The sequence below is a fragment of the Jaculus jaculus genome, chromosome 19 (assembly GCF_020740685.1).
Source record: "Jaculus jaculus isolate mJacJac1 chromosome 19, mJacJac1.mat.Y.cur, whole genome shotgun sequence".
Taxonomy (NCBI): Eukaryota; Metazoa; Chordata; class Mammalia; order Rodentia; family Dipodidae; genus Jaculus; species Jaculus jaculus.
The window spans coordinates 36,882,527-36,893,793 of NC_059120.1; positions in this window are offsets into that span (position 1 = coordinate 36,882,527).

The window sequence follows — 11,267 nt, forward strand, 5'->3', positions numbered from 1 at the left end:
TAAATAAGTAGTGGTTAGGTAGGCAATGCTATTCATTTTATTTATTTATTTATTTATTTATTTATTTATTTATTTATTTATTTGAGAGTGACAGACACAGAATTACAGATAGAGGGAGAGGGAGAGAATGGGCATGCCAGGGCTTCTAGCCTCTGCAAACGAACTCCAGACGTGTGTGCCCCTTTGTGCATCTGGCTAACGTGGGACCTGGGGAACCAAGCCTCGAACCAGGGTCCTTAGGCTTCACAGGCAAGTGCTTAACCACTAAGCCATCTCTCCAGCCCGCTATTCATTTTTTTAAAAGAGGGCTGAGGATAAGCCTCTTTGGCTCCCCTGAATGCATGGTAAGCCAGATACTATAGCGCACCTAGAGCATCTGAAATTCCAGTGCACCTAACTGAGAAAGCAAGCAAAGATAGGAGGAATTTTTAGAAGTTCACAGGCCAGATAGCCTAGTGAATGCAGCAGCAAACAATGAGATCGAACAAGATGAGGACCATCACCAGAGGATATACTGACCTCCAGGTGCCTTGACTTACATGTGTCTGTGTGCATGAGCACACACACACACATACACTCTTTAAAATCATCATAGCATATCCTTTGGAGGAAGTGGTACAATTATTCTCAAATGGTAGTTGAACAAGTTGAAGAGCAAAATTAGAGTGACTTGTCCAAGCTCAACAACTGAATTGGTGCCAGTTACTTTCATGTTACTGGGACAAAAACACCCAACCAGAAGCAACTTCCTACAGGAAAGGGTTTATATCCAGCTAACAGTTTCAAGGGGAAGTTTCATCATGGCGGGGAATGCATGACAGAACAGCCAGCCAGGCCCCATGTCTCCACACCAGCACAGAGGAAGTCAAGAGAGTAGCTCACCGGCACTGGCAAAGGGGGCTGGACTATAAAATCCTGTGGCCCACCTCCAGTGACACACCTCATCCAGCAAGGCTCCATCTCCCAAAGGCTCTACCAGATGGGGTTTAAGTAGGAGGTTAAATCACAAACACATGAGATTATGGGGGACATTTGACATTTTACCGTGAGTTTGGATTAGAACTCAGGTTTATTTGACTTCAAAACCCATTTTTTTCACCACCTCTCACATCTTTATGTTAGGTCACAAATGGCCAAGTTCAGAGGCCTCTCATGTTCCCAAGCAGCCCTGGAAACAACAGTGGCAATGCTTGCCAAAGGGGTTAGTCCTGCACCAAAACAGACTGGTAAGCAGTTGCCACAGTTTTTTTAAAAAAATTTTTGGTTTATTTTTATTTATTTGAGAGTGACAGAAAGAAGGAGAGAGAGAGAGAGAGAGAGAGAGAGAGAGAATGGCGTTCCAGGGATTCCAGCCACTGCAGACGAATTCCAGATGCATGCACCCCATTGTGCATCTGGCTAACCTGGGTCCTGGGGAACCGAGCCTCGAACCGGGGTCCTTAGGCTTCACAGGCAAGCGCTTAACTGCTAAGCCATCTCTCCAGCCCCAGCTGCAACAGTTTTAACTACTGACTGATAATATGAAGTGCACTGCAGTTGTGGAGCAGTATCTGCAAAGCCGCAATGTTGGGGGCCTGAAACATGGCACCCCAGCACCCACATTCCAGGTCATTAGACTGCCCTTGAATCTAAGAAACATCAGGTAATGGTAACCTGTATGAGACAGACTCTATGACACCACTTATGGCCCCAAATAAACTTGAAGCATATAAAGATTTGTTGTGGAATTCACAGTGTAGGAGAACCTGGAGGGAAATGAAAACAGCTTAGTCTAAATCTTTTCATAGCTTTCTATTATTGTAATTGGTTGAGCTACCTTCTAGCAAAGAAGCAAGTATACAAAACAACTTAAGACTTAAAACTCTGATTCAGAATGTTCCAATGTGGGGCACACCTGTGCTCAGGAGGGAGGGAAGAAAATGGGGTGGAGAAGAAAGAAACATCTTTAATCCTGGAACAAATGGAAACTCTTAATGGGTGGGGCTCAAACATGCTGGTCTCCGAGATATATATCGCTATTAGTTAAGGCTCAGCTACCAATGACAAAGAACCCAGCCTAAATTAGTCTAAAGCAAAATATTAATTTATGGATCCCATAATTTACAAGGCTAAAGGTGTGTTGCTATGACTTGAATGTTTGTGTCTTCAAACTGACACAATGAAGGCCTAACTCCCCAATGTAATGGTGATGTGATGATATTTGGATGAGAGGCCTTTGGAAGATAATTAGGTTTAGATGAGGGCGTGAGGATGAGATTCTCATGATGAGATTAGTGTCTTTGTTAGAAGAGAACAAAGCTTTTTCTCTCTCCCCTCCTCTCTTTTCCCCTCATCCTCTTTCCCACGTGAGCTCACAGTGAGAAGGCAGAAAGCGGGCTCTCTCCAGAGCCTGTCCATACTGCTGCTCTGGGGCTTCTCAGCCTTCAGAAACATGGCAGATAACTGTAGGTTAAGCTACCTAGTCGACTGTATTTTTGACACAGAAAACAGAGCAGATTAAAATACCAGCCTAGCTTCAGGCATGGCTGGCTGAGGATTCAGAACCATTGCTCCTTCCATGTTTCTCTCCCAGCAACTCACCTCACCTGATTCTCTTAAGGTTCCATTTTCAGAAAATCCCAAATCCCAAACCAGGCATGGTGGCACACACCTTTAATCCCAGCAATCTGAAGGTAGAGGTAGGAGGATTACAGTGAGTTGGAGGTCAGCCTGAGACTACATAATGAATTCCATCCAGGTCAACCTGGACCAGAGTCAGATCCTACCTTGAAAACTAAAAAAAAAAAAAAAAAAAAAAAAAAAAAAAAAAACCAAGTCCCATAAAGCTAAAATGGCCCTAGCTTACATTGTCTCAGGATATGACCAGGGAATGTGACGAGCTGTTTGCCCCGTGACCAGACTCCTGATGCTGTGAATGAAGCAAGGGGACCAATCACCAGAGGACACTGGTGACTGTGGATGCTGGGAACATAAAGAGCTTGAGCTTTCCAAGCAGCTTGTGGAACTTGAACCAAAGGCAAGCTAAATCTCACAGACAAATTCCTAGGGTCAAGAAAAAGTCATATGGCCAGTGAGCAGAATAAAAGTCATATAACCAGTGAACAGATGAAAGGCTGACTTGCCTCAGTCACTTGTATACGGGGCTTTGTTACCAAGCCTTGAAATACTGGCTGCCAAGTTACATGTTAAGAGGGAAGTTTAAGATGAAAATCCATTTCTTATGTATCTTAGCTCCACATTCCATGCATGGAATTTTGCAAAAGATGGCCTTACCCTGTTGGACTGCATTCTAATTAAATAACTTACAGGTGGACCTCTCTTCCCACTGCATTGAGTGTGAACTGGATTTGGAAATCTATTTTTCAAATCTGTGGCACAAAAAGGGGCATTGCAAAATTCATCTATGTTGTAAACAGAATAAATGTCTCTTATTTTCTCTTTAATTTTGAGTCATATCTTATTGGCTTTTTGTAACGTGGGACCTGGTAGGATCCTTTACACACACGCACACACTCTACATTGGCAGTACCCACAAAATAAGCTTATTTTTTTTCCCTCAACATTTTTTTAACCAAATGAATCCATCCTTGTGGGAATAAATCTCCTTAAGTTCACTTCCCCAGACTGTGTTCCTTCTGACAACAAATTCCAAAAACAAATGGCTCTTCCAGCAACTTGACAGCAGAAAGACTCCAGGAGCCAACAAGCCCTGAATCAACAAACAGAATTCTTTTTCAATAATGTCTGTTTTCATCAGATCAAAGTTCAGGCTCCTGAACATCTTGATGGTACCAATTAGCATGGCAAGTCCTGCTAAGTGAAAGAGACTTTATCCGAGAGGCCAACCCTCACCAATGGTGCCACAGGTCTGGATGCCAAATGAGGGGGCCATCGTGGTTTGTTGATTTGGAAATGGTTTTGATCTGCTGGTGAAAGCTAATCTTCCATCAGTCCTAGGCCTTAGGTGGTGCTTGTTAGGAATTGGGTAACAGGCAAGGCTCCTACAGCTGGGGAGTGAACGGCAGTCTTTGAAGAGGTCCCCTTCTTCCCACTGAAAACTTCGAAGATTTCCGTGACTGTGACATAAGCTTATGAAAGTAGAGTAACAGGAGCAAAACAGTTATATTTCCAGCTTATATGTGATTTGTGTTTTTCAAGCAAAGAAACAAAGAGGGGAGATTGCAAATCGCTTGTTAATCTTTGCCCTCCTCCTTTACCACTCCTTCAAAAAGAAGCCGAAAAATGCCTCTCCTGGAGAGAGCAAGACCCTGTACTTAACGTACTTTCAAGGGGCGCTTCAATCTCAAACCCGAGAACTTCTCCCCTGTCTCCTGATGCTAAAGTTTCCCCCATGGGGGTCACACAACTCCAGGCCATGAAGGCAAAGACACCTGCTCTTAAGAAACGCTAGCATGGGTCCAGTGAGATCAGCCCCTTTCCTGAGAGGCACTATTGATGACACAGGGCGTCCACTATAGAGCACTCTAAGTGACTAAGCAATCCAATCTAAGTAACTGTTGGAACACACACTGTCTGATGCCCATTTTCATTAACATATTAATTATAAATATAATATGATTTACTGTGGCATTTCCACACGTGCACACTCTATGCATGGGGTGTATATATCCACCCTGCTCCCACTTTTCTCTTCCCCACCCCAGCACTAGACCAGTCCTAGTAATCATTACTCTGCTTTCAAGATAATTCTCCCCACCCGCACCTCTTCCACATGAAATAGATCATGAGATTCTTGTCTTTCTCATTTCATTTAATATCATGTCCTCTATATTTTTTTCTACTGCAAATGGCATGGATTGGCTCTGTTGCAGATAGCTACCATGCTTTATGCACCTGTTAATCTGATGATGTACTCCCAGACTGAGTTCATATCTTTGCGAATGTTATGAACAGAGTAATAAACATGGGTGTGCAGTTGTATTATTTTTCATGTTAACTTCATTTCTTTTGGCTATAAACCCAGGATTTGGATAGCTGGATTATGTGATAGTTCTAATTTCAGTATTTCTAGAACTCCATGCTGTTTTCCATAGTGTGTGGACTAATTTATATTCCCACCCACATTTATATATGGCTGTTTTTTTTTCTCCATAATCCTTACAGAATTTTCTTTTTGTTTGCTTATTTGTTTAATTGCAGGTATTCTAACTGGAGTTAGATAGTACCTCATTGCAATATTTTAAATTTTTATTATTATTTATTTATTTGTAAGCAGAGAGAAGAAAGAGAGAATGGACACACCAATGTCTAGTTGCTGCAAATGAACTCCAGATGCATGTGCCACTTTGTGTATCTGGCTTTACATGGGTCCCAGGGAATTGAATCCAGGTCATTAGCTTTGCAGGCAAGTGCCTTGACCACTGAGACATCTCTCCAGCCCCCTCATTGTAATTTAAAAAATAATTTATTTGCAAAGAGAGAGAGAGAGAAAATGTAAATGAGTGTGTCGGGGCTTCCTGCCACTGCAAATTAACTCCAGATATATGTACCACTTTGTGCATCTGTCTTAACATGAGTATTGGGGAATCACACCCAGGACAGCAGGCTTTGTAAGTGCCTTTAACTGCTGAGCCATCTCTCCAGTCCTGCACTGCAATTTTGATTAGCATTTCCCTGATGGTTAATGATATCAAAAAAGTTTCCATGCATTTATAAGTCATTTATAGCTTTCTTTTCTTTTTTTAAAAGTATATAACTGAGTGATTCTTCTTTCCATTTATTATTTATTTATTTGAGAGAGGGATAAAGAAAGAGAGAGAGAATGGGTACACCAGGGCTTCCAGCCACTACAAACAAACTCCAGATACATGTGCCACCTTGTGCATCTGGTTTACATGGGTCCTGGGGAATTGAACCAAGGTCTTTTGGCCTTGCAGGCAAGCGCCTTAATCACTAAGCCATCTCTCCAGCCCATAGTTTTTCTTTTGAGATGTGCCTACTTAGATTTTTAATTTTTCACTTTTAACTGGATCACCTATTTTTATTGATTTTGGGGGGAGGGGTATCTATTCTGGCTGGTATTTCTCTGTCCATTTTCTCCCACTATTTAGGTGGTCTAGGAAACTGACCCACAAAACTTGGCCAGGTCAAAAGATTTGGAGATGCAAAGGGGTTGGGGAGGGACAGGCAGTGTGAGGAAAAGAGGTGAGTTTTATCTGCTGAGCTCAAGAAGGAGTCACAAGCCTAACTATCTCTCTCAGTTTTCTCAGAAGAAGAAAAGGGTCCCAAACAGGGGTGGGGGCAGAGAGTTCCCATCGAGCAAGGGACCAGTCCTGCACCGGTGAGTAAGCACGCTAGAAAGCACTTTCCCACGCCATATTCCAAGGTGAGAAATGAAGCAACCACAGGTCCTACCTTCACACCTCCTGTCAGCCATGGCCGGGATCCCATCCTCAAGAACCTTTACACTTGAAGCCTGAAGGCTGAGTAGCAACCAATGGGAGGGAGCTGCCCCAAGGGGCCTTGCACAGAACTGGGGGTTAGCAACACAATCAACTCCAGATCTAAGAATGATGGTACCTGATACCCACCCTGGGCTCTCCACACCACAGCTCACCTTAGAGATTGCCATATGTAATATATTTGAGAACATGAAGCACATCAGGTATCCTCACTGCCCAGAATTAGGAATTCCTTTCGTTATCTGCACTGTGCTTTGTAATCCTAAACCAGTTCCTCCTCGGGAAGCTCCAGATGGGACTGATCAGGAAATCGCTGGTCTCATGAGGACCCTCAGGCAGCTGACCTACCTGTGACGGTCTGATTTGCTCTCTGCAAAGCACAAGGTCTCAGGAATACAGTTGCTCCTTATTAACACATCTCATATTTGTGCTATTAAATTAATTTGTCCAATTACAAGAGAAAAATAGTCTCTATTAGCTCTCCTTACACTTTCCCACACTTCACAGCTTCCTCTGTCACACTAGCCACAGCCTGTACAATTTGACTTCTACTTGATGGACTTCTTAAAACACTGGGCTAGCCGTTTAACAAAAACGACTGTGCCTGGCCCAGCTGCCAGACCCCTATGCTCCCCACAGGGGACAGTTCCCCACAAATCTTGACACTAGCAAGTGGCCAATTTGCAATGGGAACAGGCATATCTGGTTCCATAGGGGCAGAACACAGGTCCAAGATTCTGTGGTCCAGTCTATACTGAGATTCAAAGTACAGCAGTGTGCTTCCTGACATAGTAAAGCCATGCCTCCCAGCACACACCCTCCCACTGCATTGAGGAAGTCCCTGGCAAGTGTTTCAGAGAACCAGGCAGATTGGCTCCACAGGGGAGCTAGCTGCTCTGCTGGGCCTGGAGAGCTCAGAGTACTGAAGGGGCCAGAGGAGAGTGAGCGCCAGGCAGCCTGTCCATGCACCAGAGGCATCACTCCTTCATGCAGCAGGAGCATGTTGTTTACTAGACAGTGCTCTGGGAATCAGTGTTGCAAAGGGACAAGAGTCACTGCCCTGCAAAACGTATATCCTAGTGTTGGCAAGTCAGTCAACACGCAGAACAGCAAATGCCATTGTCATGTGGCAGTTCCTGTTTTAAAGGCTGTGTGTGTGTGTGTGTGTGTGTGTGTGTGTGTGTGTGTGTGTGTATTAATATATTTACTCTTAATTTTTAAATATTTTATTTATTTATTTGAGAGAAAGAGGGGGAAGAGAGAGAGAGGACGAGGCAGATAGAGAGAGAATGGGCCAGGACCTACATCCACTGCAAATGAACTCCAGACACATGTGCCACCTTATGCATCTGGCTTACTTAGGTATTGGGGAACTGAACCTTGATCTTTAGGCTTCGTAGGCAAGTGCCTTAACCATGAAGCCATTTCTCCAGCCCAGGGCTTTATATATTTTATCTTCACTGCCACCATGCTGTAATCAATGTAAGCATCATTATTAACCCTCAGGAAACTGAGGTACAGAAGAGAAGTGACTTCCCCAACATCCTACTAAGAAGTAGAGGAGTCATGGATTTGAACAGGCACCATGCACCCACACTTCCACAGTTACACTCAGCCACAGAACAAATCAATTATGGGTGGGCATGTATGTAGGGTAGACTAGAGACTGCAGCTTTAGTGACCTTGGCCAGGAAAATCCTTATGAAGGGGAGTGGGGCAAAGACCCAGAAGAAGTGAGAGGGTGGTCTGTACAAAATCTGGAAGAGGAGCATTGCCAGGAGTGAGTAGCAAGAGCAAAGGCCCTGTGGGGGAGCCCGCTTGGGGTTTCTGGGGAGCCGGAGTCCGAGAGAGACACAGTAGCATGAGATGAGCTCAGAGAGATGATGAGGCTAAGAGACCAGTTTGTACACCTCCCTGGAGAATCCTCATGAGGAAATGCGATGGCTTCTAAATGAGATGTGGCAGCTGTTGGACTTTTTGACAAGTATTTACAGTTTTTCTTCTTCTAGCCTTATGGCAGGACTGGGTTTCTTGGTCCCATGTAAAGACATGTGACTTGTTGGTCAGCAGTACAGTAGTCAAGTTGCTGACCACTTCCAGGCAGAAGCTTTTAGCATCATTGTTTGAAATTCCCTGTCATTGTCCTCTCCTGGTGATGGAGGGTCGAGCCCCCAGTGAGCACCAGGAGCAGAACCCTCAAAGCAGCCCCCACGGCACATGCAGATGGAATGAGAAACGGGCCGTGTTTGTTATGCCACTGGGGGCTGCATGTTACTGCAGCAGAATCTAGTCCAAGCTGACTGACACGGGTTCTTCAACACGGTTTGAATCTTAGAAGGAACATTCTGGAAGGTGCTGGCATTTAGGATGGACAAGTTCAGAAACAAGAGTAGTCAAGAGAGTATTGCAGGACCGAGGGTGAGAGTGAAACTGAAGGTCCAGCGCATCGTCTGGCAGCCTGGAGGTAATGCAAAGGGATCATATTCCAGGCTAGGGTTTGCCAACAACCTACATATTGGGTGGGAAACAAAGGAGCCAAAGATGACCCCGAAGCTTTGGGTGGTGGATGAAAACCCTCAACCCCCCACATGCACACACCTCCCCACTCCCCGCCTTTAAAAAGAACTTAAGCTGGGTGTGGTGGTGCACACTTTTAACCCTAGCACTTGGGAAGCAGAGGTAGGAGGATTGCCATGAGTTCAAGGCCACCCTGAAACTACATAGTGAGCACCAGGTCAGCCTGAGCTAGTGTGAGACCCTACCTCAAAAAGCCATAAAAAAAAAACTTTAAAATTTATTTATTTATTTATTTATTTATTTATTTATTTATTTGAGGGAGGGAAAGAGAGAAGGTGAGAGAGAGAATGGGCACACCAGGGCCTCTAACTTCTGCAAATGAACTCCAGACATGGGCACCACTTTGTGCATCTGGCTTATGTGGGTACTGAAGAATTGAACCTGGGTCTTTATGCTTTGCAGGCAAGTGCCTTAACTGCTAAGCCATCGCTTCAGCCCAAAAGAACTTTTTTTATTTGCAAGCAAAATGCTCCAAATTTCACTCCCTTCTCAGACAGCTCATTTCAGTATGAAAAGACCCAGTAGCGTGGGGTTGCTCTCAGATGGATCAATTGGTTTTACCAACTTGCAATTCAAAGAAACAGAAACAAAAACCCTAGTCAGCACCCCCTACTTTCATTTGGAGAAACCAAAATCCAGATGAGCAAAAGATCTTGAGCAAGGTTATATCACCAAGGAGCGGAGCTGACATGGGAAGAGGAAGGTGCCTGACTTGACTGTGCTTCGTCCCATCCAGCCTGGATGCATGTAGCTGAGTGTGCTCTGGCTGTGAGTGGCTTCAAAGAGAAGGCAGGAAGGGGTGCATTGAGAGGGGACGCAGGCTAAATTTTGAGGTGAGCTTGTCTTCTTCACTATTCTGTGTTCACCAGTCCCAAGCAGGACTCAGGAGCCATTTCTCATTACACTAACGTTGTCTTCACTGATTCTGACCCAAAGACCACATTGGACAGGAAAACTATGAAAAGGAGTGGGGAAAATAATGCATTCCCTGTTTTCTGACATCCACAAAGCATGGGGAACAACACAGTCATGCCCTTACTTACCTATGCTGCTGGCTGGTTTCCTTCTGCTAGCTTAGTGCCCCTCTTTTTGGGCAGCATTCTGTACACCTCCCTGCATGGTCAGGCCAGGCAGAGCTAAAAAGAGACAGTGCCAGCACGCCTCTCTGTATCCCAGCACACTGACCAGCATCGTTTGGATTATGCATTTCTCTGTCATACTTTAAATTTGCAAGGCATCAGACTATAATTTTTATTGAGATTTTATTATTAGTTTGTACCTTTTAAAACAGCTATTTGAAATCATTAACATTGGAACCCTTCTGTGATGTTTACAAACCTTGGACAATGCCCATTTTCAGGGACTTTTGTCAGAACTGCTCTTGAATTCATGGGAGCCAAACTACCTTTTTAGGTAGTTAGGGATTGGAAATGTCCCAAGGGTGGCAGAGGGGTGATTGACAAGAGGGAGTATAGACCTGAATCTCCCCTCATAAGAGGAAAGTAAAGAATTTAGTTGATGAAACACTGGAGAGATGGCCCAGTCACTACAGTGCTTGCCTTACAAGCTTTAAAACCTGAGTTCAATCCCCAGAACCCACATAAAAATACTGGGTGTGGCGGCACATGCTTATAATCCCAGCACTGAAAGATAGATACTGGAGAGTCCCTGGGACTCACTGGGCAGCCTCTGGAACATAACTGATGAACACCAGGCCAGTGAGGGACCTTGTCTTGAAGTTTTAGAAAGGGAGGTGATAGGAGGCATTCTGCATGTGCCCCCACACAAACATCACAGATACACATGCACACATGTATAAGAACCATAAAAGAGTAACTTGACAAGACAATTTCTGCAGCAGAGTTTCACAGCCGTAGAGGCCAAGTAGCAATTGCTGAAAGGCCTGCCAGCAGCCAGAGGGACAGCTTGTCATGTGCATCAGCCCCAGTGTTTGGGAAATATGCAGAATAAACTCCAACTTGTTAACTTTCCTTTCTGAAGCTTAAGTAAATACCTATCTGCATTATATGAAAGTGCCAAAAAGTATATCAAGGTCTATAAAAATGTTAAGCAAGACAAGGTGTTTCCGGCAACTTTGCTTTCATTGTACAAGAATGGTCTCCATAAAAAGGCAGGCTGTGTGCCTTATTGAGGGCTCTGCAAGCCCTGTCCTAGCTGTGTGGTGACCCTCCTCTGCCTCTCCCTGCACACATGCAAGGCATGTGGAAGATTGCTAAAGCCACACTTGGAACGATGTGACTGTGGGCT